The sequence below is a fragment of the Chrysoperla carnea genome, chromosome 3, assembly GCF_905475395.1.
Source record: "Chrysoperla carnea chromosome 3, inChrCarn1.1, whole genome shotgun sequence".
NCBI classification, from domain to species: domain Eukaryota; kingdom Metazoa; phylum Arthropoda; class Insecta; order Neuroptera; family Chrysopidae; genus Chrysoperla; species Chrysoperla carnea.
This window is the reverse complement of record NC_058339.1, coordinates 64,293,203-64,320,900: the sequence shown is the minus strand read 5'-3', so window position 1 is coordinate 64,320,900 and position 27,698 is coordinate 64,293,203. Positions and strand designations below refer to the sequence as shown.

General features: G+C 28.9%; 1 protein-coding gene across 1 annotated transcript in view; it reads left to right on the top strand.

The window, feature by feature from the left end:
• The window catches only part of LOC123296845 (nitric oxide synthase, salivary gland), a 240,472-nt gene that overhangs the window by 77,951 nt on the left and 134,823 nt on the right, over positions 1-27,698 (top strand). The window lies entirely within an intron of this gene.

Here is a 27,698-nt window from a genome sequence, read left to right as displayed (position 1 = left end):
CGTTCCGACTCCTGTCTTCGGTATAAGAGAGTGAATCTTCGCTCCAAATATAGTACATATTCTAAGATAAACACTCCTAAATGGATGTCAAAGAGGAATTGACATTCAGGTTGACATCCGGCATTCAGGTTGACATTAGGGCTCATTACTCTCGTATTCTACATACCCAATGTTCTTACTCCTTAAAAAGGTTTTTGGATGTTAGATCAAGGAGCACTCCAGTCTCTGTGATCGCTTCTCTCGCAAGTTTGCCCACTGTTGGTAGAGGAATTCTTATTTGGCTAAGAACCATCGTCGCGACTAAACAAATATGCTGTGTGAACATTACTCCAATCCCCCCAGTGTTTAAAGCATGAATCACAATTTATGTGAATCAAATACATTTTCCATTTCAAATTTTGCTGATGAGTTTTACTAGACTTGCGAAATGTATATTAAAAAAATCACGAGTAAAATTTTTCGACATATGTTTTCGAAATATCGAAATCTGACGATTTTGAGGAAGTTACTAATTAGAAGAAATTAAATATAATTGAGAAAATCAAGAAACTGGGACAAAAAACTTAAAAAACCTGACTTCAACAGATGGAGACTGGAAATGTAATCGAATTCCTCTTGCCATAATTTTTTTGTATAGAAATATGTTTGATATTTTTTAAATTAATGAGTATTTGTTTTTTAATATAATCGTAAGAAATTGTCACTGTTTTGAAATGTAATATCCAGTGGTGGATTTACACTAGGGGCTTTCGGGGCTAGTGCCCAGGGCGGTAAATTTTCTAGGGCGGTAAAATTTGGAAAGTGGAAAAAAATTTCTATATTTAAGAAAAAAAATATCTGGATGACCAAGCTTTGCTCGGTTATTCGCCAATAGATGTCAGCAACAGTCATATTTTTCACTTTAGACTACTCAAACGCCTCCTTTTTGTTATGTTATAATTTGCATTGTATTTCATTAACTACGTTGTACATCAATAGATGTCAGGCAAAGTCCTATTTTACATTGTATGTTTGATATTTACATGAATCCAACCTGAAAAAATTTAATTCATGTTGATCATAAATATACGATCAATTGTCAAACATGGCTGTTGGACACAAAAAATTGAGTGGATGTGAGTATCGAAAGCGTGCTTTGGAAATAAGTAAAAAGGAACTAGAGGTTTTGAGTAAAACTCCTAAGCTGGATGATTTTTTAACGAAAAAAGAACGTGTTACACAAAACTCGAAAGCTAGTAACAGAGGTTGTACGAATTTAGGTCATGAAGGTTTGTCGCTACAATTTTTATTTCCATAGTTTTCCATGTATAAAAATGATTCAATGGTCGATATTTATGATGTATATTCATAATTTATTGTTATTATTAGGTTAATAGAATAATAGTAAATTTTGACAGGCGATGATGCATGTTCTACTTCAACTTCAGAACAAACTCCGTCTACGAGTAATGATACTGATAGTACTACGACTTCTTCGCTGCCACAGAATATCCATCATGAAAGTGAACTTGAAGCTACAATTCCAACAATAAATATAGAAGGTAATAAGCGTGGGGACATTGTGATAAGCGATGATCCAGGGGAATGGGTTATAAATGATTTCACCAAAGATTATGTAGCTACCCATGGGTGTAAACAAAATAAAAATTTGAATTTCTCCGGTACAAAGCGTGATTACAGTGATGGAACTTCACGATGGCTTTCAGAATCACTATTTGTAAGAAAACTTATCAACGGTGAGAAAGTTCCACGCCCATGGCTCATTTACTCAGAGAGTAAAGGGTCTGTATTCTGTGCAGCTTGTCTTCTTTTTGGCGGAAATTGTTCATTTAATGGCAAAAATGGATTTAATGATTGGAAACATGCAGGTGTCCGTGTTAGTGAGCATGAAAACTCCAATCATCATAAAAAATGTATGTTAATCCTTAAGCAGAGATCGGATACTAAGAATAGAATAGACCATGACTTAGTCATTCAAACAGAGACAGAAATCTCCTACTGGAGAAATGTTTTAAGAAGAGTAGTCGCTGCTACTAAAGCCTTAGCTTCTCGAGGGCTTCCATTCCGAGGAAGTAATGAAAAATTTGGCTCACTAAATAATGGCAATTTTTTAATGCTGATGGAATTTCTTGCTTCTTTTGACCCATTTCTAGAAGAGCATATTCGAAAATTTGGAAATAAAAGATCTGGCAGTACAAGTTACTTATCGAAAACTATATACGAAGAATTTATACAGCTTTTGTCAGAAAAAGTATCTTCTATCATAGTGCAAGAAGTCAAATCAGCGAAATATTATGCAATTATTGTAGACTCCACACCTGATATATCTCACGTCGACCAACTTTCTTTTGTTATCAGATACGTGCAAAAAGATGGAACGCCTGTTGAACGTTTTCTGATGTTCATTGAAAATTCTGGACATAAAGCCGAAGATTTGTTAGTTGCTGTATTGTCTATTCTTGAGTTTTTTGATCTCGATCTCGCAGACTGTCGAAGTCAGTCATATGATAATGCTAACAATGTATCAGGAATTTATTCAGGTTTACAGGCAAGAATACATGAAATTAATGATCTTGCAGAACATGCTCCTTGTGCTGCTCATTCTATGAATTTAGTTGGAGTTCACGCAGTAGAATGCGCGCCAGAAGCTGCTTCTTTCTTTATTACAGTACAAACTTTATATAACTTCTTTACTGCATCGACGCACCGCTGGGAAGTTTTACAATCTCATACTGGAAAAAGAATTGCGTTACAATCTTTATCTGCAACCAGATGGTCAGCTCGTTATGAAGCTGTTCATGTACTAAATCAACATTTCGAAGAAATAATCGAGACTTTAATTATTATTGAAGAAAATACTGAAGAAAATGCAATTACAAGACAAGAAGCTAAAGGTATACGAAGTCAATTGGAGCAACTTGAAACAGCATTCATGCAGATACTTTGGCATTTTTTACTCTCACGATTCAATGCTGTTAGTCAAAGATTGCAGAAAGTTGATTGTAGCATTGCTGATGTGATCGATGATTATCGTGGTTTGATTAAAGTTGTTGCTGATACGCGAAATGAATTCGAAATCTATGAAGAAAATGCTTTAAAAATTTCAGAGATAAAAGAGTATAAAACAACAGTGTCTAGGAAAAGAAAGAGTAAATTACATGCTGATGAATCGCGGGATGGAGATGTACAATTGTCAGGTCGAGACCACTTTAGAATCAATACTTTTAATGTCATTCTTGACAATCTGGATTCTGAATTGCGAAAAAGATGCGTTGCATATGAGAAGATTCGGAAAACGTTCTCAGTTTTAATTGAATTTGGCAATCTGGATAATAGAGAGATTCGAAAACGAGCTAAACATTTAAAAAATATTTATTCTTCAGATCTTGAGTCCTCATTAGATGATGAGTTTGTGCACTTCCATGCTTATTGCACTGAAAAACAGGTGGAACGAAATTCACCTTCTGATATTCTGAAACTTTTACGAGCAAACGACCTTTACACTGAGTTTCCGAACGTAGAAATTGCATATCGAATTTTCATTACTTTAGCTGTAACAAACTGTAGCGCAGAACGATCTTTTTCTTGTTTAAAAAGAGTTAAAAACTACTTGCGTTCTACAATGAGTGCAAATAGACTCAATAGCTTAGCTATTCTATGCATCGAATCGGACGTACTTCAACGTTTGAATTGTGATGATTTAATCGACCAATTTGCAGATCAAAAAGTCAGACGTGTTTGTCTGTGAAAAAAATTATTGTTATATTATGAGTCAAACTTAGTGCAATATTTGTAGTTCTAAGAACAAAAACATATTTTCTTACATTATATTGAGTATATATTAAGCATAATAAATTATTTGCAATTCATTAAATATTTTAATTTTTTTTAAATAAGATATCAAATCTATATAACTTTGAGTGAAATTTCAGTGATGGGGCGGTATTTATTCGACTGCCCAAGGGCGGAAAAATTTTAAATCCGGCCCTGGTAATATCCCTTTAATACAGCTTATAACAGCTCAATATAATATATTTATGTTAAAAAACAACACAGCTCAAATCTAAAAATTGTGTGTCTATAGGATTTAATAAAATTTTATCTGAAATGATCTTAAGAAAACGTGATTTTAGAGAAACGAAGAATATACGATCTAATCTGATAAAAGTTCATTGCTTATCCGTATACAATACATAATTATAAGATTTAAAATTAAGGTTAAAATAAATATGTGTAATTTTGTTTTCCACCAATTAAAACTCTTGATCATATTTTAGATGTACAGAGTGTCTTTTTTAAGTTGACATATGCTTGAAACTCGATATATAAATTTAATCGAGGAAAATGGTAAAACGAAAAATGTTAGTTTAAAAGGTGCAAATCTTATACCGGTATCGAATCCGATCTAAGTTTTTGGGTTCAATTAAAGCCTCACTTTGTTTGATTTTTTGTAAATCGAATAGTTTAGACAGTAATTGACAGGAAAAACCTAGCTTTTTGTGCATTTGTTCATTCAATTTGAACAAAAATGCCCTTTATAGAAAAACAAACCACTTAACAAAATTAGATTTATTGGAAAAGTTTTTTTCGAAGAGAGCAATTATCCAAAATAACAATTTTAATACGAAGAAATAATTTTGGGTATAAATTTCAGTCCGTTTTTGCCTAAACTGTACGGTTTGCGGAAAAGTGTTTCGAACAAAAACTGTTACTTTTTTAATCATTAACAACTTTCTTATTTAAAGCGTATATCTATTAATTACCAGTTATGTAGAAGAGTCACCTTTTCATTGATCTTGAAAACTTAATGTGTGGGTAAATTGCACGCCTACACACCAAATATTTTTTGCTTGAAGCAATTTTATCGATAAAAGTAATTTTTCAAGTTTAAAAAATATATTTCAACTTAAAAAAGCACCCTGTATAGTTGTAAATGTATAAGTATCATATAAAAAGTTTTTATAGTTTAGATACTGTCAGTATTCCAGTATTTACACAAATTTAATTTTCAAACGTATATCCGTTATTATGAGTGTTGCTGGCGTTACTTTAAATAAATGATATATATAATACGTTGTAAATATATAGGTATCCCGTACGGTAATTGAAACTATAAAATAATCTCATATGTTTAGAACGAACGATATGTGTATTTTTGTCGGCATAAAATAATTGGTCATTTTATCATTAGTCGTATCTAACAATTGTATAAGCTAAAAAATATTCTGCGTTTCAGATATAAAGTATCATGAAAAGTGATTTACAAACTAATTTTTTGTATAAAATACTGTTATTTTCACTTATCTCTAATTGGCTAATAGAAATAATGTAGAACTAAAATTAATTTCTTGACGTATTACTATTCAAAGTGCCAAATTTTTAGGAGTTTACAGTATACCTCAAAAAGGTCTCGTGAAAGTGTAATGTGATTTATTTACTACAAATTTTTTCCATAAATTAAACCATGCCTAAACCCGTAGTTCATCCCATATACATGCCTAAAAGCCTCTATAAAGCGTTTTCTCTAAACAATTATCCTTTCTTAGACAATGTAAAATTAGACCTAACTAATGCAATTAAAAAAACTTTCTAAAATTACCGCCTCCTCCTTCTTTCGAAAAGAAGTTTTTATATGTGTTTTTATGGCAGTTCATAGAAATGCCGTTTTCATTATCAAAAAAAGAGTATTAACACTTATATTTTGCGCATTTTTAAAAATTTTTTATAACCAACTTTACTTTCCTAAAAATTATTCACCTTAAGCCTTAAGTTAGCTCACATCCCTATTGCTTAGCGCAGCAGCAAGTTACAGCTTACCATTTATAAAAATTTTATTTATAAAATTTTTACTGACGTGCTTAGGTTTAAAATTTTCAGGAAAAAGAAATTGTTTTGTCATTCAAATTTTCCTTTCTACAATCTACACCTACTAAAAATTTCAAGATTTACCTTCTCTTCAAATACACGATTTGATTCTTACAGAAAATGAAACGAAAATAATAGACTGGAAGAAGTCAAAAACCAAGGGCCCAAGGGTTTTTAATTTATTAATTTCTATTTCGGAATTTTCGAAAATATTTATCGTACATAACTAGGTGCACTATACATTGGGAAAAGGTTTTTAGAGCAGATTAATTAAATCTCTCTCTACCTTTTAGTCGACCTAATACATAAAATGTCACCATTAGCCAAAATAACGAATTATAGTAGTAGATGCATATACATAACTGTTTATACAAAATATTAAAGGTATAACCAAAAACATGTTATTTATATAAACTATATGATTAAAATATTAACCTGTGTAATTTCTCTATTCTAATACGTTAGAAAATATAGCTGGCCCCAAAATATATATCTACAATCACTCAAACTATCAAATCTTTCAAAAAGGAAACTTTTGGGTATACATGTTTGAAATTTCGAATTGACAAAAAAACAAAATTTATTTTAAACTTTATTTTCATTTTATAGTTTAGTTTTGTAAAAATAGGTATACACATTTTGCTTGTACTTCTTAGAATGCATATCTACGATATAAATGCAATACTTGTTTTTATTGTTTTTTGAGGTACTAAAAATATTTATTTTTGTTACAGGTAAGAAAACGCAGTAAACAGTCTTTCATAGACCACCTAGTTAGAATGTAAACATCGTCTTGAGTAAGTTTCTCTTTCTATCAAGATTATCACTTTCCAGAATGAAGTTTATCGTTCCATTTTTAGTAATTGTATCTTTAAGGATTGATATTTTACAAAATCTGATTCGATCTACTTACGACGAGACTTTTGTGGCATACCGAACAAGAATTATACCTTGAGGTAATCAGATCATTGAGGGGAATTCACGTATACATATCCTCACATACTGATGTCGTTATATTTTTAGATTTTGTTTCTTATAAAAGTTTTAACTATATTTTAAAGTTTCATATGTAATTCATTTAATTTTTGGTTGTATTATGACTTTTAATAAAAGGCACACGAAAACTTTCCTCGGTATCCTCTTTTTATACCATGCATATATGTGATATGCAAGGTATATTAAGTTTAATCCCAAGTTTGTAACGCTTAAAAATATTGATGCTATGAACAAAATTTGGGTATAGGAGTTTATAAAATCACCTAATTAGTCCATTTTTGGTTGTCTGTCCGTCTGTTTGTCTACACGATAACTCAAAAACGAAAAAAATATCAAACTGAAATTTTTCCAGCGTACTCAGGACGTAAAAAGTGAGGTTGGGCAAATGAGCAACAAAGGTCAATTGGGTCTTGGTACCGTGTTAGAGATAGAACAAAAGTTTAAATTAAAAAAATATTCCTTATAGAAAATAACCAACTTTTGTTTGAAATATTTTTTCGTAAACATCACTGTTTACCCGTGAGGGCGCAAATTAGGCGTAAATTGTTTGATATGTATTATATTGGGATATCAGCTATGTATGTGTGACATGTATGTATGTGTAATGTGATGGAGTCATCAACACTGTCTATGCATGGTATTTCAAAAATTAACTCAGTCAATTGTTTGTTTTCACTTGTTTTAAATATGAAATTGATTGAAAAATGACATAAAAAAGATGATATATTCTTTCTTATTGGAAATAGAAAAATTATTATTGGCTATGACATAAATACTTAATAAAATATGGGAAAGAAATTTTTTCGATAAAAGCAATTTTATGTTTAGTGTTACAAATAGATATTAGGACGTATTAGTTTTGTCTAAATAATAAATTCAAAAGAATAAACGTATAAAAAAGTAACTTAAACTAACAGGTATAAAAAAATACTCGAAAATAATTTTAAACCCACTAAATATTATATGAAGACCTATAAAAAAACAAATACTAGTGAAAAAAAATAACCAGAATTTGTTTAAAACTATAACTGGTAGTAGTAATTCAATCAAGTAAGATGAAAAATATTCCAGTAACGGTACGAAATCCAAATAAACGATTTTATTCTGCCTAGGAAAGTGTTCGGCTTGTATTTAACTTATATAGCCCCTATTCTTAGTTTCGATTTTCAAGTAGAAAAAAATACCGAAATTTAACTCCTTACGAAACTTAAGTTAATGATTTTAAAATCGTGAGTGCTCAGAATTTTTATCTTCAAAAGCAGGAGTTTTACGAAATAGGAATTTTCTTAAGATGAGCCAAAATAACCCCTTAAAAATATCCGGAAAAAAAATTTAAGTATTATATTTCCCCTTTGGTATAGCTGTGCCCCTTGTTTGACCACGAAAAATAGCTTGCCGCTTAGATTATTATGCGATAAAGAAATCTAAATAATTTTTCCGGTATTATCCTCTGTTTACCAAATGGTTTAACAATATTAATGTATAAATAAAAATGTTATTTTATCTGTAAATGACATCGAAATACTTTCACCTCAAGGTTATTAACACAATAAACAATTGAAAAAAAATTGCTTATTGTGACTAATTTATTCATAAAAACAGGAAGAAAAAAGGATGGAAGTTTTTCTTTTTTATAATATAAAAAGTTGAGTAGACATCTTTATATTGACCTGAATAACAGATGGTTGTTGGTAGATAGATAATATACCTAAGTGAAAGAATTCTTTAAGATGATCAGAAAGTGATTTGTTTGACATGATAAAAGGTTATAACTTAATCATTGTATGCCTGTTACATACTACCAATAAATTTATTTAAAAGAAAATAAGGTTTTTAGTTGATAAATCAATATAGATATTATTTTATTCACCTAATAAAAACTTATTTCTGTACACACAACTAGTATATAAGAAGTTCTGTATACAGAAATACAATACCTATTATCAGTCGCGGAAACAAAATAATGAAATTGGAAAATTTGAACAGTAAGACGGATTTAAATGCAGTTTTCGGCATTCGATTCCTTAGAGCAAGAGGAAATTTTGTGACCTTAATTGATCTATAAGAAATTAAAAATATGCAAATTATAATTTAATTTTAAATTGACCGTAAATATACTAAATTCAGAATTCGGTTAATAGTGATGAAAATGATTCCAAACTTGTTACTCGGGAGTTTTTGAGGCTGCAAAAGACGAATATCCGGCGTTACCTAAATCGACGTGTTTTCTCTCAAAATAATAATCACATCAAGTCAAGAGTCATTAAAGGTGAATACCTTCCATTTTCTGTGTAGTCTATCTTGAGAACCAATCGATCGAATTAATTTTTTTTATCATGGTAAATAGAGAATTTTACCCCCTTTCAAAGTGGGGTGGCTAGGGACGAAGAGGTAAAACTTGAAATTATCTAGGTGCCATTTTTGAACTTCACACTCGATTTCTAAATTGGCGTGTTTTCACTAAATACAATAATCACATTACGTGAAGAGTTATTAAGGGTGGATACTTTTGAAATGATCACACGGTATATATACGTTCCTATAAAATTAAAAACACATAAATCTTTCCAAAAAAATAAACGCGATTGTATGTGACACGGGCTAAAAATGTTATATAATATTTTGGTGTAAGAATTACAACTACAATAAATTAAAAATATTATGGGCCAGGCATAATCACGAAAAAAAAAATTAATTTATTACTAAGGAAAACTAATAAAAACGACTTTTTTGGAATGAGTTGTTATAAAAAAAGCAAAGGAAAAACTGAAAAGGAAAGCGAAATTCTGCACAATCTCTTTAAACTTTTTAAAACCCCTTAACTACCAGACATATTTTGCCGGTTGGCTACTAGCGGGACTTCTGAGTCCCAACAATTTAAATTGGCAATTAGATATCTATTTTGTACATTTAGCCTTGAAATATTTAAATATGTAATTTAAAGCAAACATACTTCGTTAAAATCAAGTTGTGAGTTCTAAAAAAAAAAAAATAGTTACTAAGCCGTCTAGGTGGCGTGTTTGAACAAGTAAAACTGTTCAAAAAATGTGATTTTTATGTGCAATTTTATTAATTTTTATTCAATTTTTACACATTATTTTTAAACAATTATTTTAAAAACAAAATTAAAATATATTGCACGTTTCATATTTTATGGGACTTTCCAGTCCAAAAATTTTTTTCCCGATTCCTAAATTTAAATTAATTTTTTTTTATTCGTGGTGCAATTTTGAAGCTCAGATAGTATAACAACAAAGAAAAAAAAGAGATTTTTTTATATTTTCAATAGCATAACTTTCGTATTACAAAAATTTGGGACTCTGCAGTAATATTTAAGAACATATAATAGGTAATATTCATGAAATTTAAATTAAGTTCAAATATTTTTCTTCCGTGACTTTAATGACTGGACATTTCAACTAAACCATTACTTTAGTATTCTTTTTAATTACTTAAAATTAATTAATAAAAGTACAAATTCAGTGAGAGCATTTAAAAATTTCTAAAACGTAAATTAAAATTTTTATACGAACGTAACATCATAGTACGGGCTTGTCAAATTTGTTGACATACTGTATGATATCAATTACTTACATTTTATTTGGTATTTCATTAAATTATACTAATCTACGGCTTTTTATTAAAAAACTTAATGATAACTTTTTAAAGTGTAAATTATACATTGAACTGTCACCAATTGACAGATCACGTACTTCTTCACATAAAATTGCGTTTAAATATCTCAAAATTATAATGTATTTTAAATATTTTTTTGCACTTAAATACAGCATTTGTAAGCAGTATTTATATTTTTTACTTTGTTATAACGGTGTAATCAATGAATTGAAAATATAAAAAAATACATGAATATTCCCTATTCAAATATATATCTACTTTTTCTCTTCGTGATTATGTAATTACAAAAAATAATTTTCCAAAATTTAAATCACTGCAATAGTTGATAAATGATATTAAAATTAGACCACCTTTTTAATATTTATTACAAATATTAAGCTTTACAAAAAAGGTATGCTTTGTGTGATAATATATAGTAATTTATTATAATTCATTAATCTACATACTATATTATATTGATTCAATCGTTTCTTTATAACATAATAATGTTTAGTGAACCCATTAAATGAACTCTGTGGGGTTTATCCACAAATGAGTAATTAACAAATAGCTTTATCTAATTTCGTATACATAAAGAATATTAATTAGGTGGTACACCTACGGGTTAAATATTAAATCTGTATCAAGACCAATATCATTTGTCCGCATTAAAAGATGGATTTTATATAATATATTCACTAAAATAGTCCAATAAAATGAAGATTTAAAGTAGGTAAGATCAAAACGGAAGTCAGTAACATTGTAAAGTTCCTATTAAATCACTTTTTTGAAAATATCTCGAAAAAAATATGAAGATGGAAAAAAGTTTTAAACAAAAAATGTAGATATGTTTGCAATAGGAATTCCAAAAAAAAAAAATTCCATTCAGATTGGATGAGATTTGGTTGTATTATTAAAAAAATTGAATTTTTTAATTTTATGACGTCATCAAAATTCAAAAATTGAACTTGGCTCTATCACATCCAATATAAATCTAATTTTAATAAATCAAGTATTAAATAATGCTTAATTTGAATCATACTATTCAAATTTGTGGTCAAATTTAACCTTTCTATAAAAGCTTTGAAGACAGTGGGTCTTGATACCGATATGTCGCACAAGGGTGATTGTTAGCTAAAAAAATTACATCAAAAATGAAATGTTTCTACTCAGATTGAATAAAGTTTGGATGTATTATCAAAAAAAATTGTTTTTTTTAACTTAATGACGTCATCAAAATTCAAAAAATTGAATTTTGTTAGAGCACACCTGAATTTTATTCAATATAAACCAAGTACTGAATTATATTAAATTTGAGTCATACTTTTCAAATTTGTGGTCAATTTTAACCAACTTATCAAAATTTTGAAGATAGTGTGGACCTGGTACAGATATTTTGCACAAGGGTGAATGTTAGCTAGAAAATAGCATAGAAAATGAAAATTTTGACACAAAATTAGTGGGTTTCAAAAAAAATTTTATTCAGATTGGACAAAATTTTATGTATTATCCAAAAAATCAATTTTTTGAACTATATGCCGTCATCAAAATTCAAAAAATTAAATTTTGCTCTACCACATTTAAATTTTACAAATAAAATCTTATACATCTCTTGTAAACGGGCTATAAGAATTGCTTGTTCACCCATATCAATTTATTTTTCGATTTGTTTTAATTTTTAAACATTTCAAAATAAATAAAAATTGGTAACACACGATTGAAATATATCCACATGTGATTTAATAAAATTAAATATTGTACTTAGATTCTGTAGCACCTCCATGGTGGTATATGATTAATTGTTTCTAATAATTAGAAATATCTACCTACATGTTTCATTTAAAAATAAATACAAAATGTATATATGTTTACCAATAATAACAGTGGTTCGAGTATTGTACAAGGGGAAATAAATCAATTATTGAATTACAAACATTGTCAATTCATTATGAGATAACAAACAATTCAGTGTTTTACCGCCGCGCCACATTCAACATACAAATAATAATTATATTTTCCTATTTCAATCAATTTATTATTTGTTTTCTGAAATTCATTATTTATTGTGTACTAGCAGTAACTCGCCCACATTACTGAGCGATTTCAATTTTCATCAAAAATATTCTTCTAAATTATAATGAAAAAGAATGCCGATTTAATATAAAGATAGACCAAATTAAGTTTCCTAATAAAAAAAAAGTGAATTTAAACAATTGAGTTAATTTTTTAAATACCGTTTTTTAAAGGGTTTTGCAAAAGTTCGAGAAATTGATTTTTAGCGCATTTTTCTCAAGAGCGGGTAACACCGTGAGGTGCAGTTAGTTTTATATAAGTAAGACACAGCTATTTATAACAAAAATTTATGAATCAATAAAAAATGGACCATTTAAAATTGCTCGAAACGAGTTTTCGAATCAGAATATCTTTAAACCAGCACAAATTATTAACAAGTACGTCCTACTACTTTATAGAATATAAACATGCACATCAATCGATAACGTCAATAACAATTATTCAACGGATATTTTTTTAATTTAAAGTATTTATATTTTTTTAATCATGCACATTTGTCAGTTATAACAGATGTAGTATGTATGCATTTGTCATTTAGATACTTTGAAATTCTGATCATTACTATATTAAAGACTAGCTGTTACCCATCTATTTCACTGGTCCATTCGTTAATATATTAAATAATCTCACTTACAGTTGTTTTAAGCCCCCTCGGAGACATTCGATATTATTTATATCGCATAAAATTGATTTCTGCTTTGACTAAGGAATATACTTTTCTCATATCAAAATCTGCTTTTAGATCAAAATTTTGTTAAGTTTTCATTCTGTCCCATGATAATGAAACTGCACTCCTCGTATGAAATAAGGCTTAAATAATGTTCAATTTTAGATACCAGCATATTCATAGGTAAAGTATTAAAAGAAATATGTACCAGATATTAGGAAAGTAAGAGCGTTTAGTGCAAACGAAACTATTTTTTACCCCCGAACCAAAAAAGGGGTGTTATAAGCTTGGTAGCTATGTGCGAACGTGTGTGTCTGTCTGTGGCAACGTACGAACCTAGGCGGATGATGAACCTATATTGATTATTTATTCGTTTGAAAGGTAATTTAATGGAGAGTGTTCTTAGCTATGTTTAAAATACGAGGTTTGGGTTCCGTACCCGAAATAACATTAGAATAAGCGATGATCTTCAAAATTGATTCAGTTTGGAGAAGGCTCTAAGGAAAAAGGTTAATTAATGGAGAGTGTTCTTAAATAAGGTTTAAATGCGAGTTTAGGGTTCCGTAACCGAAAAACTTTTCGGAGGTTTCTTAAAATTCGTAAATTTTACTGGTTAATAAAAGCGAAACAAATTAACGAAAATATCACCCGATAAAGTGAAAGATCCTCCGAATTATTTTCAAAAATCAATTTTTTTAGCATAATTGAAGGTTAAACGGCAAAAATGACGGCTTCTCTTAAAATTCTTTAAAATGTCCCCGTGTTACTATTTATTATATGTGGGGATTATCCTCTGCATACAAACAAACAAGCAATAAAACGTTATCTCTTTGTAATATTAGTATAGATTTTGTAGATGAAAATTGTTTCAAGCATACTTCAAATTTTAAAAAATTGTTGCTTGCTTTTCAGCTCTTTTTACATTCTCACTATAAGTTTTTATCAAATTCGTCAATAAACGTTTGATAAATATTGTACCAAAGCTATACTGAATTTAATGTTGTCTCTGTTCAACGTAATTGAGCTGTTGAACAAAATATTATGTTTTTGACAAAAATGGAAAGATCGCATATAAGTTTTATATCAAACTATTTTATTTTTTATTTTTTCATAATAATTTGAAAGTTACATACAGTTTTAAAAAACTTCGAAAACGTTCGAAGAAAAAATTTTCGTAAAACATCCTGTGACATAGTAATTTTAATTAAGAATTTTATACAAAAGTAAACAGATGTTTTTACAAAATTTAAAATTTTTTTAAGAGATTTGTCCATTCCGTTGAAATTAACAATTAATTATTCAGCTTGTGGAGTTACGGTAAACCGTTATATACCGTTGGTGAATTTTATACCAGAAAAATTTGTATCTGTTCTTTAATTTTATTTCAATGTATTATCGAACATAATACCTAAGCAAAAGTCGACAAGAACGAATTTTTAAAATAATATGCATTAAGGAGGGTGACTCGCCAGTAATAGAAAAAAATAAATTAGTAGATAATGATCCGAATTTTTAGTATGTTATAGTTAACGAAATATATTATTGTATAAAACAAAAATTTGGGTATCTTACCGTTCAATTAAGAGAGTTTTTATTAATTAAAAATACACTTAATAACATAACCTGTTATGAGGATGGTATGTTATTTAGTGTATTTTTAATTAATAAAAACTCTCTTAATTGAACGGTAAGATACCCAAATTTTTGTTTTATACAATAATATATTTCGTGAACTAAGTATAACATACTAAAAATTCGGATCCTTATCTACTTATTTATTTTTTCTATTATTGCCGAGGGACCTTCCTTAATTAAATATAAATCACCTAAAATCAAATATTTTGAGTAGCAGTAACTCTGCTATATAGGTGAACATCAATTAACATCCACATGAAAGTTTATATTTGTATAGCATTTTGTATTTTTACGTCATGAACACAGCACACTGTGCCTAAGTCACGTTTGTAATCTGTGAATTATTTATATATTTTATTCATTTTAATTAACTTATATTTAGTGATACAATGACGTACGTAGCTTTTAAAAAAATTTTCTTGGTTAAGATAGAAATTATTTGTGATAAATAATTGAAATAAAATAAAAAAAATGATTAATATTTTTTATTCACCAGAAACTCGATCATTCAACAGAAACTATGGATCGGAAACGAAAAATGTGAATCTAACTTTATGCACATCGGTGTTAAATTAATTTGCAAAGGAAAATTATTGTCTTTTCATATAATAAAGTGACCCTTAGTTAAATATGTAGGTATACTTTCAAGTTTATTGTTTTAAACTTTTTGGTGAAATACAAGGGCTTGCTTAAACAACTTTCTTACTAATTATCATAAATAATTTGTATACAGAGTGAATGAGTGATATGAAAAGAACAAAAAGAAACATGCATAGTATCGTAAATTAACTAAACTTTTCCAGAGAATCTTCCTATTAAAATCATAATAAAAGCAAATATTAATCAATAGGGAATATTCATGTATTTTTTTTAAATATTTTTAATTCATTGTTTACACCGTTATAAAAAATAAAAAATGTAAATACTGCTTAAAATGCTCTAGTTAAGTATAAAAAAATATTTAAAATACATAATAATTTTGAGATATTTAAACGGAGTTTTTTGGCGCTTTCTGTTGATGACATATAAGTACGTGATCTGTCAATTGGTGACAGTTCAATGTATAATTTACACTTAAAAAAAAATTGAATTTGCAACATAGAATTTACACTCGTTATCATTAAGTTTTCTCATAAAAAGCCGTAGAATGATATAAATTAATGTAATATCATACCAAATGTAAGTTCAATTAATGTAATATCATTCCATACAGTATGTCAATAAATTTGACAAGCCAGTACTGTGATGTCACGTCCGTTGATTTGAATTTCCCGTTTTAGAAATTTTGAATTTTTTCACTGAATTTGTAATATTATTAATTAATTTTAAGTAATTAAAAAGTAATTTATTACTAAAATAATGGTTTAGTTGAATTTTCCAGCCAATAAAGTTATGGAAAAAAAATATTTGAACCAAATTTAAATTTCATGAATATTCTCTATTGTTATTGGGGATGGAGGGAGTTATATTAAAACCCGGGCACATAAATTAAAAAAGATAACTTTTTCAAAATCATCCTTGTTTTGTGTTTAATTCTATCTAGGCCAACGCCCAAAAACTGTTTTTAAATTGTTGCAAATAAGTCCGAGAAATGTACGGAAGTTAGATGGCTATCAAACTTTTCGTCAAGACCTATAAATATGAAGAAAAAAAAACTGATATGGTTTAACTCCATTCTTACAGTGAATTTTCAGAGAATTCATTTCTTTTCTGCTGGATCACACTGTGAATAGTAGAATCGTAAAACATGATGGCACATGGCAACCCCTTTTGTTTTGCATTATTTCAGATTTTAAAAGTAGGTACTAACAATATATTATTATATACTTTTGTACTCAATTGAATGAGAAAATGTAAAATTACTTTTGATGTAATTTTGTTCCTTTTACAATATTATGTTCAGTTTAGTCAATAAATTTTGGTGTTTATGGTGTCAAATGTTAAAAAATGACTTTACAAATAAAATTTATTGGCAATCTTGCCCGAATTGCGTAGAAAATACCATATATATTGATGTAAGCTTTTATTTTTTTTGAAAAATACTTGTTCTGATTGCTTTATTAATAGAATTTAAATGTAGCCAAGACATAAAATTAAATTTATCACTGATAAACTTTTTACGCATAGTTAGGGGAGACTTGCTTGCTGGTTAAGTGTTAGTATTTTAATGAAATTATTATATCCATAGATAAATTCCGTGCATGCTCTTTACATTAGTGTCTTCATTTTCTTTATAATTGTATATTTTTTATAAATCACATAGACTTCGTAAAAATTCGTAAGTTGTTCCTTTCGACCACGTTAGCGGATTGAATGTAACACGATAGTAACAGGACAAAGGGGTTTGAAATAAATATGCTACGATATAATAAATCCACAAATGACTTATTAGAAAAGTTTATATGAACATGAACAATAAACATTTGCATTCAAAAATTATATATTTTATGAAAACAAATCAATATATTCTATTACTTTAAGTAATGAGATCCATTATTATATATCATAATCATATATTCAAATCAGAATATTCAATATCGCTTAAGTAACATTTCACTTGTGTATTTGTGTACCCACTTGTGTAAGTAACATGCTACTTCTGTACTCACAGAGCTATGTTACTTTTGTACTCTACCACATTTTTGGTAAAACAATAAAGATAACCTTAAAACGGACGGTGGTAGGCAAAAAACGAATTAAAACATTGTACAATCCATGTAATCAAGAAATAATATGCAAACACCCAGATTAATACCAGGCTATCAGTACGACGTAAATATTTGATAAGAAAACTTTAAAAATCCTACTTTTGACTTGTAAAATCACGTATTGTACTCTCACAAAACCTGACAGCGCCGTGCGCGCGCGGCGACGGATTGCAAATGAAGAGGACGGAATCAGCTATCATTTGACGGCAGTGAACTGGTTTTTCGACTGCTAGCTAAACCTACAGAGCATTTTTTAACGACCCGCAGTTACTTTTGTACCCGCTATCCCCTACTTTTATTTATAATGAACTATGTGTGGATAGTGGTATTTTTATTGATTTATAAAATGTATAATTTATTTGGAATGAATATAATAAATAAATAAATTAATTAGTCTGGATTTATTTATTTTTTAATATCAAGTATATGGATCTGTGCGTAGTCACGGAGTGAATAATCAAGAAGATTATGTATGGAGCACAATATAAAATAAATAGCTGCCTCCAGTCTGTTGTTAGGGGCCATTCATGATTGACGTAAGCATGATTTTGACGATCTTATGACTTGCTTTTTTTTTTTTTGCTCAATTCGATGAAAGAAGATTCGAACGTGTTCAGACAAGTTAGACATTTTTTTAAATAAAAAGAAACATGATTCAATTAGTTTTAGAAAACTACAATCAATCTACTTCGTTTTATTTTTTTAAGTAAATGCCATGAAATACACGACATACAAAAAATTCCTAGTGGTAGGAGATTATTGACAAATAATTTAAAAATATTCAAAACGAAACACGTAAGGTATTCCGAAAAAAAATATATATCTTCTTCATACCTTCCATCAAATGAAATATTAAAATGTCACTAAAAGAACAATATTGTAACATAAAGTGACAAGTTTTCACACTATCGATGTGAAATACAATTTTCCAAGAAAAAATAAAAATAAAATGACAAAATTCATAAATTGCGTGGTGAACATTCAGACCAATAACACTTAAAACCTATAGCACAGAATTCAAAGAACACAAAAACAAATAAATACATCAGACAAATCTTATTCGTTGATGGTAGATAAAATAAAAATTCTTACATAAAGGAGTATAATAAACGGTGGTGTGTGTAATCTGGGTATTCGATACCTGAAATGTTAAATCTATGGATTTTATTCGGACAAAGAGAACTGTTTTGTAAAAATATTCAAAAACAAAAATAATTAGTGATCATGGGACCCACGACAGAGGTTAAAATTCACTCGCTTATTATAATTTTTTTATAATTGATTATTTAGAATGGCAATTTATTTATTTAAATTTGCATTTCACATCGACTGATTTAAGAGGGACCATGGTTAGAATAAAGTAAAGGAATATAAATGCACTAGTACAATAAATAAGTAAATAGAAAAATTTATGACAAATTTGCCACATTTGTAAAATGAAATTTTGTACAATAACAAGTAAATTCATTCGTTTTGTATATAAATTTTGGAAACTCATTCTGCATTTAATATGCAATCTTAAAACTCTCAGAATTATTCATGAACAGAATCGGGCTTTCAAGCCATAATAAATTCACTGACTTAAGACAATAAGATTTCTAAAATTGGGAAATTTCGGTATTTTGGGGCTTTAAGTTAGTTTGATTCTTAATACAGACTCAGTATCAGCTGAGTACAAGGATTATTGCCTCACTCATTTTCTCGTGAAGTATATTCGGAAAGCCAAAGTGTCTCACTATCATACTCTCATCTTACTTCTCAAGTATCTCATTCGTTGCTATGGCTGATAACTAAGTGGCAACTACGGTTGGTACGGTAGGTATCTTTGCTGGACGCCTCGCATTTTTCTCAAAAAATCACCTTTTTAACGAAATTAGACTAAGCGAAGCAAAGATAGGAAACCACCTTCACGAGAGTGTAGAGGAGGCTATTAATAAAGACATTCTAGGAAGGTATACCAAAAATTACTAATTCTTAAGTGAGATAATAGGTATAGTACCCAGATTACACACACATAAAATTAAAGACGTAACATATATTTACCAGAATAATTCCAATACGATTTGAACGTTCCCTTAGGGCTAATTCCTTTTGTAGATTATCTGTTGGTCGTATACCTTCACTAGATAATATGTATGGCTTTCGTGTTGGATATATTACTTCATGTACAGCATTACGTCGTCGATAAAAACTCTCTCTATTTAAAGTTTCTCCAGAACTCCTACACACACACAATATGAACATTTTTTGTATAAATTGATATGCATATAAAATTTATTTAAAAAAAAATCAGATAAAAAGTTTTTTACGTGTGTAGAAAATGTTGGGATATATTTTGAGTTAATAAACTTTAGATATACTACTAAATTTTCGTCAATCGTCGCATAGTATTCAACTCATTGATACAGAGTTTGTGTACTCTCAGTTTATGTATTAAGTTTTTTATTTCTTTTTTAATTCGGCATTAATTTTAATAAAATTGCGAATGTAAAAATTTTATGAAATATTTTAACTGCATAATTATTAAATCTTGTATAATAAATGAATATTTTCGTATTGTTCTAATAATACGATAACTTATTTTATACTATAAAAATTTTTAAAATATTTTGTAGTAAAAGTCTTTCTTAACCCCCGAACCAAAAATAGATATTATAAGTTTGATCGCTATATGTGTCTGTCTGTGGAATGAACCGATTTGGATTTATCAGATATGTTTCAAGTGCGAGTTTAGGAACAACTAAAAAATAAGCGATGATCCTCAAAATCGGTTCAGATTGGAAAAATTTTAAGGAAAAAGTAATTTAATGGAGAGTGTTTTTAGATACGTTTCAAGCGCGAGTTTAGGGTTCCGTACCCGAAAAATTTTTGGGGTTTCTTAAATTTTGTAAGTTTGCTTGTTAAGAACTAGAAATTGGCTTTTAGTTTTGAGAAGATGCATATTTTTTTGGCTCAAATCTCACTGTAACAATGAATTTAACCAATCCAGTTTACCTTTAAAAAAAAAGGGGAAAAAATCTCTCTTTTCTCTATTCAAGCATTACCTAAGTGAAAACTACATTAATTTATGCAAAAGTGAAGCATGGTAATTTTGTTGTTCTCAGTAAAACCTTTCTAAATATGATGTTTGTTTCAAAACACCGATCAATGCAACAGTTTGTTATTTCATATGATAAAACTATTAGTGCTCATATGAACATGAAAATTTTAGGGGTGATTAAATGTTAATGTGTAACTGTTATCTAAAATTTGATCCATAAAAAAACCCGTAACCCAAATAAACTCTTAAACACGGACAATGATTAAAATCACTCGAGCCAGAATAACATAGCTCAAGTCAGCTGCCGAAATAAGCCCACAAAATAGTTTGGAGATACAATTATGGACTTAAGTCAAGTCACGGTGCATAAATCGTTTGCTCGATTTTCTAAATTCCTTGAAAACCAAATAAAAAATATTAAATATTTTGTTTTGAAGTCTACCGGGGAATTTCTGATTAATAGCAAGTTTTAAAAGCCTTCTCAAAACATATTTTACCTATATCCAAGTTCTGCTATATATCTGGAAACTAATGTACTTCGAGTTAAACACAAATCTTGATTAGCCACTAGTGAGTCAATATAATCCTCATAAGTTTCAAACTCTAAAAGGCTTTGATCAGCCTGTAACTGCAAGCTCATAACCATTTTGATTATAGAATTTTTAATTCAAACTTGGCTCAACAATAAATTCACCATCACTAAATTATATTTTTTATTCAATGTTTACAATTTTGTAAACATTATCACATTGTACTATTATTTATCCAAAATGTCCAAAACATCATTCTCAAAATTCTTATCATTTTTTAAATTCTTAAAGTAACCATGGCTATGACTAGAAAAATATTAAAATTGTATTTACTAAGTTGACTTTGTTAAATTAATTCATCCAGAAATAGCTGCTACTCATCCACTTTGATGAGTAGCAGCCGAGCCAAAAATACAATGTTGCAAATTTTCTGAATATATGAACGTATGTAGGTACTGTATCAAAGGTTAAACAAGAAGATCACTATAGATGGGCCAAAATAGCATATAATTTCCCACGCTATTATTGGGCTCCAACTTATCAAAATGAGCTGAAATCGAGTATTTTGGGTTGCTTACTAGGCAGAATGAAAAAAAAAAAGATTTTCGGGGAAAACATCGCCTTAAAAAATAGAGTTAATTCCATAAGCGTTAAGAATCCCGTCTTTTTTAATGTCAAAATACCATTAACTTTCGCGGTTTTTAAGGCTTTACGCCCCTCTACAGTATCACCAAATGAGTGGAAGAGTTCAAAATTAATAAGTGCATTGAATTTACAATCTTCTCCCTATGTTCCGCTTCTGCAAATATTTTCAATAAAATGAAAAAATTTCCCATCTAATAATCGATTATTAGAAGTTTTCAACGCTTTTTAATAAAGAATCATCAAAAAGGAGGAAAAAGGCCTAAGCGATAGAGCTCTGCTACTCACGAGTTTTTAGTTAACATTCTCTTTCATTTTGTTAAAATTATTATATAAAATTTGATAAATAAAATGCACTCTAGAATAAAATTTATTATGCATAATTGTATTATTTATTATATTCCGCATTTTTTCACAAAATAATTTATGGCTTATTTCAGCGTTTAAATCAACAAAATAAATATTTGTTAGTAAATATACAGTTTATAATAATTAATAACTTTTGTGTTAAAATAAATAAAACTAATAACCTACAACATGAATTACATCAATAAATAATATAAAAATAAATTGTATCTAATAAATATAAATTGTAACTAGCCGTTATTTGGCTAATTCGCTGGATCGTTTTACATTTTCCACAATATTCCTCCATTTCTTACCCTTTCATACACCATCGCAAACTAATCCCATTTGCCCCATTACACTGAGAGCCATTGTCAATTTGGGTTTTCGAGTTTCGTGTTTTTATCTCCCTTTGGTAGATTTAAAAAAAAATTCATTGACAACTTAAATTGGCGCTCATACTACCTTAAGTACGGGAATGTATAAGCATTATCAAAAATTCTGAATGGGAACTAAAGGATTTTCGAATTAACTTCCGATTTTTGCCCCCATTTGTCTTAAAAGATCACTTGATCCACTCTCATTGTTAAAACACTAATCGCCTGATCGAATCTGATTGGCCGACGATAAGTTAGATACTTGAAAAGTATAAATTCTGTACCGACCGTCGCAATATTAGCAACAAGTAACATTTGCTATCTGTAAGATTAATTGCGATTTGCGAGTTCATACTGATGATGGCTATTTGGTGTTCATAATACTACACCCGTGGTTTCGGATTACATTGCCATTATTAATACGTTTGGATCGGCACCTCAACGAAGTCGATATCACTTTTTGTTCGCGAGATATTGATGGTGAAAAAATTATCATCGTACGTACATACACAAACACACACACACATACTTCTCCAAATGAGTGTTAATTCCTTGTCCTAACCATGAAACGTAAAGAGATATGTTGAAAATTTTTATTTCGAAAATCAGACCCATTACAATAACTTCCTGTCTGTATTGGGTTAATAATACAAAACGGAACTAGAAAATGGAGGAAAAAATCTAAGCTTTATAAGAGAATGTAGTTTTCATTGTGTCTAAAATTACTAAGCTGTATGTATGTATTGAAAGGTAGACAACAATATGATAGGAATAACATAACAATACATATGTAGTTACATACAATCTGTTGCTGCATCCATTGGTACCATACAAACACTAATAATAATTGTTGTAATGAGAAAATAATGGTAATTAATGTCTCTCTAGTATGGAGGTATATGTGTTGTTTGTAATTATATGGATTTGTGGTTTACGTGGTTTTATTTCCACTATTTGATGATGTTCATGTTGATAACAATGAGGGTTTGAACTCCCTCTAGTTTATTGGCTACACTATAGCACATTTAAAATGTATTTTAGCGTAGAATACGGAGGGTAAGGAGAATATAAATTAGCATTGAAAAGTGTTTATTTTCTCCAAAACTATAAAAGATTTTTTACAATTTGTCTGAAATTAACTTTAAAAATCAGCAATTTTTGCACCCTTTTTAAAATGCGCACTAGCAAACGCTGTAAATTCAATCGCTCGGTCAGATGTCAGACGTACGTCATACCTACGAAATTTCAAAATTAATGAAATATTTATAATCTAGCCTTCTTGAAATAAATTTTTGCGCGTGGCGTTGTTGATTTTTATACCAATTCTGAAAGGCAACATAAAGACCAAAATTCGAAGGTTTTGGGCTAGATTTTCCACTTTTAGTCTTGATTTACCTAAGACGCAAGAATCTTGATTTTAACTTATCATAAAAGTTGATAAATGTTTGAGGGAACAAACTTTAAACCATCGCTCTCTACCCGTATAGACAGTAGGTAAATCATAAACTCTAAGCATAAATCGGGATTTGTTTAGAATGTTTTGTTTTGAAAGATATTCGATAATTACTCTTGTGTTATCCTATGAACTTAGGTACTATGACAAAATGAACAACATTCTCTTAACAAGTGGAAAAAACTGCCTGATACACATACAACATTCGATAAAAATAAAATTTGGTATACTCCAGTCGCGTCACAGTCAAAATTCCACTCTCTCAAATTTTCGTTAGTAAATAAAGTAGGCGTATGTTTAGCAACAAGTGGTTATGACGACATTCATCACAAATCACCCAGCAATAGGTTTTTCACTTTCAAAATGATTCTATTTTGTTTCGGACAGATTTCAGTCAAGTAATAATGTCACATATCTTCTATCCTAGTCAAAAAAACGCTGTTTGATAAAGATAAAATATATTAGATTTTCTTTAGTTGAATAGTTTTTTGAAAACTGTAAAAAAATAAAAATAAAGAACTATATAAAAAGTCTATAAAAAACTAGGATTTGGATACCATTTTTACTCATCCTTTCAGGTAACAATATTAAAATCAAAAAACTACTACGGTATAGTTCCTAATGCCTCCAAAAAATGTATAAATAATACATTAAGACTTATTAAATCATTGATTTATGTAAAATGTGGTACAGACTTTATTAAATCTAAAATATATATAAACCCTTTTACTTTGTGATTTGAACCAATTTATTATTGTGTTGATATCAAATTTATATTCTGTGTTGTCAAATCGTAAACTATTATTTGAATTATCTACAAACTATAATGAGCTTTAATTGATCATATTATCAATTATATATCTACCTACACAATTAGTTAACTAATCCTTGTATGATTGACTTTGTGTGATATTAGTTTAAAGTGATTGTACTAAATAACGTTTATGAAAGTTCAAATCATTATGGTTTAGTAATTGTCTTATTTCTCAACAAAATAAGTTTTATTTACCTGTGGTTTTTAAAGGAAAAGATTTTTTTGAGGAAATTATTTAAAATCTTCTCATGTACTAAATGTATGCAAGTTTTTTGAGTTTTCCGACTATAAAACGTTATATATAATAGTCTAGTTAACAAGTTCAAATTGGTGAAATATAGAATTAATGGCTGTAAAAATACGTGTGATAGCTTGTTGGATTCGGAATGGTGTTTAGAAAAATGTGCTAGAAGTGTTTTTCAGCACTTAAAAAATTGCAAAACTTATATTGAAAAATAATATTTGTGCCATTTGATTTCTTATTTTCACAATTAATATTAGTATTTATCAATAATTTTAATTTGACATTTTCTATAACATTAATATGTAAAGAATTGTAAATTAGTCATAACAGCCTCCTTTACCGCCAAAATTTTTCACTGGAAGCGCTGGCATCGATTTTATTGTTCCTACCATAACTACGCACGCAACGAAATAAATATAAAATGAAAGAAGAAACTCTTTATCAAAATATCAAAGATGTATTTTAAAGGCTATTTATGGAAATATAAAATTCATTTTGAAACGGTTGATTATCACTGTCATCCTTTGATTATGACGTAGGTACATATACTACTTTTAAACACAATATAATTTTAATTTATTATTTATCAAACAAATAATATTATCAAATTGTAATCGATGACAGGAACAGACTAGTTGGCATGGCAAAAACATTAATTATTCTATAATAATAATTAATAATTAATAAAAATAATAATAAAAAAAATAATAAAAAAAATACTCTTGACAAATTATCTAGGTAATGTCAATTTAACATTTATGTGACGTCAATTTTTTTTTAGCAAAGTATGCGTGGAAAACTGATGGACTGGTAGGTCATAATTGTTAGAATTCCCTCAATACATTTCTATTTCAAAACTATTCACTGTTTTAGATGAAGCTCGAAACATTTTTTTAAATAGCTAACAGATTCTTGCACAAGTACAGAATAGTGATAAAAATTTGTAATAGCTGTAACTTCGAAAGAGAATGTTTTCGGATCCATTTTCATGAGAGACTTTTGTAATGTTTTGATATTATAACTCCAAAAGCTATACTCGGATTTGTTTACATACAGAGTTTTAAAAAATAAACAAAATAGTTCATAAAAACTTTTGTCTCTGGATCTATTAATTGGTGATAGCTCCCGATAACTGTTTTTATCGTTAGACTTTGTGAAGAGCTGTATGGCCTTTTCAAGTTTATCGACATTCAATGTAAGCTAAGAAATCGGAGCACGAAAACTGCAGCAAGAATTACTCAGCGGCAAAAAATATTATATTATTAAATTTATATCCTTAATAATCCACCTTTCTCGATAATAATAATGAGTATCCTAAAATTAACGCAAGTTTTGAATTTTTAATTCAGGATTTTAAAAATAAGCAATTTTTCCCGTAAAAAATAACGTGGTTTATAATAGAATATTTTACTCCAGGTAAAATCTGAATCCTTTGTCAACAGCCTCGCAACCACCCACACCTTGAGGGAGGATATTTAAAGCTGTATCAAGGAAATGACGCCACATTTATGCAAAATAGTCAAAACAGAAAAAATTAGACGAAAAAAGTGCTTATGCAAGCAAGGCCTAGGAATCTTATCCGATAGGCTATAAATTTTACGAGATATGCTATTCCAAAGCCCTATACTGTATAGAATATGAATAAATAAAAATTAAGAACTTTTAATTTTAAACCTGTAATTTTGGTACATTCTTGAATTGTGCTAGAGCTAAAACTTTTTACGTAGTACGTACAAATGTATAAAATACGGCTTAAAAAGTGACTAAAAATTCTGGAACGCTCTATATAATATTAAATCGTACGAAAGATGTTTGTTTTACCAATTAAATAACAATTGTAAAGTGCAATGAGCGTTTAATAATGTTCATAGCACTTTATATGGTGGGAATTGTCGTCATGATTTTCTTTCTAGCGGGCATTGATACATAGGTATAGTTATACTCGAACGTATCTTAGAGTGGTAACTATATAAAATAGAAATATTTTCCACCTCATCAAATGAAATCGTGAACATTCTTTGACGATTTATAATATACAATTATTTATTATGGTTAGGTACTGATAGTCCTTTATATAGTTAACTAGCAATGATCGATCTGCCTCGCTGGTGTAAGTCAAATTAAAAAACAAATACTACCGTATTATAGCTTTTCCTTCCCTTTCCCTCACTTTGCTCCCTTTTTGTTCATAATTTCTTCACGAGGATACGATCTGTAGTACGTTTTTTCAGAATCCCATAGAAACCTAATATTCATTTTGATTTAAAAAAATCGGAGGCAGTCATAAGGACTGATATGTGAAAACTTAAAACTGTATTTTCAAAATTCCACAAAACTAATTGTAAAATTAAATAATAAATTTAATTTTTTGTTTTCGTACCAAGGTAGATTTGATTTAATTATTTAATAAATTAAATGAAATGACTTTAAAGAGGAACAAACATAAAATATTTAGATTCTTGAGCCAGGCTCGAACGTAGGCCTTTGATATCGGAGCTCACTGCTCTGTCTCTAGGCTACTGTATCTCTGTTAAAACATGTCGATGACGATAGCATTGATGACGCAAACTCATAAGATTTTACCCTACCAAATTTTATTATTATACATATATAACATATGCGCCTATAGAAGTTTCACTTCAAAAATTGCATATGTGTTAATTCATTTCATAGGCTATCTGTGTGCCAAATAGA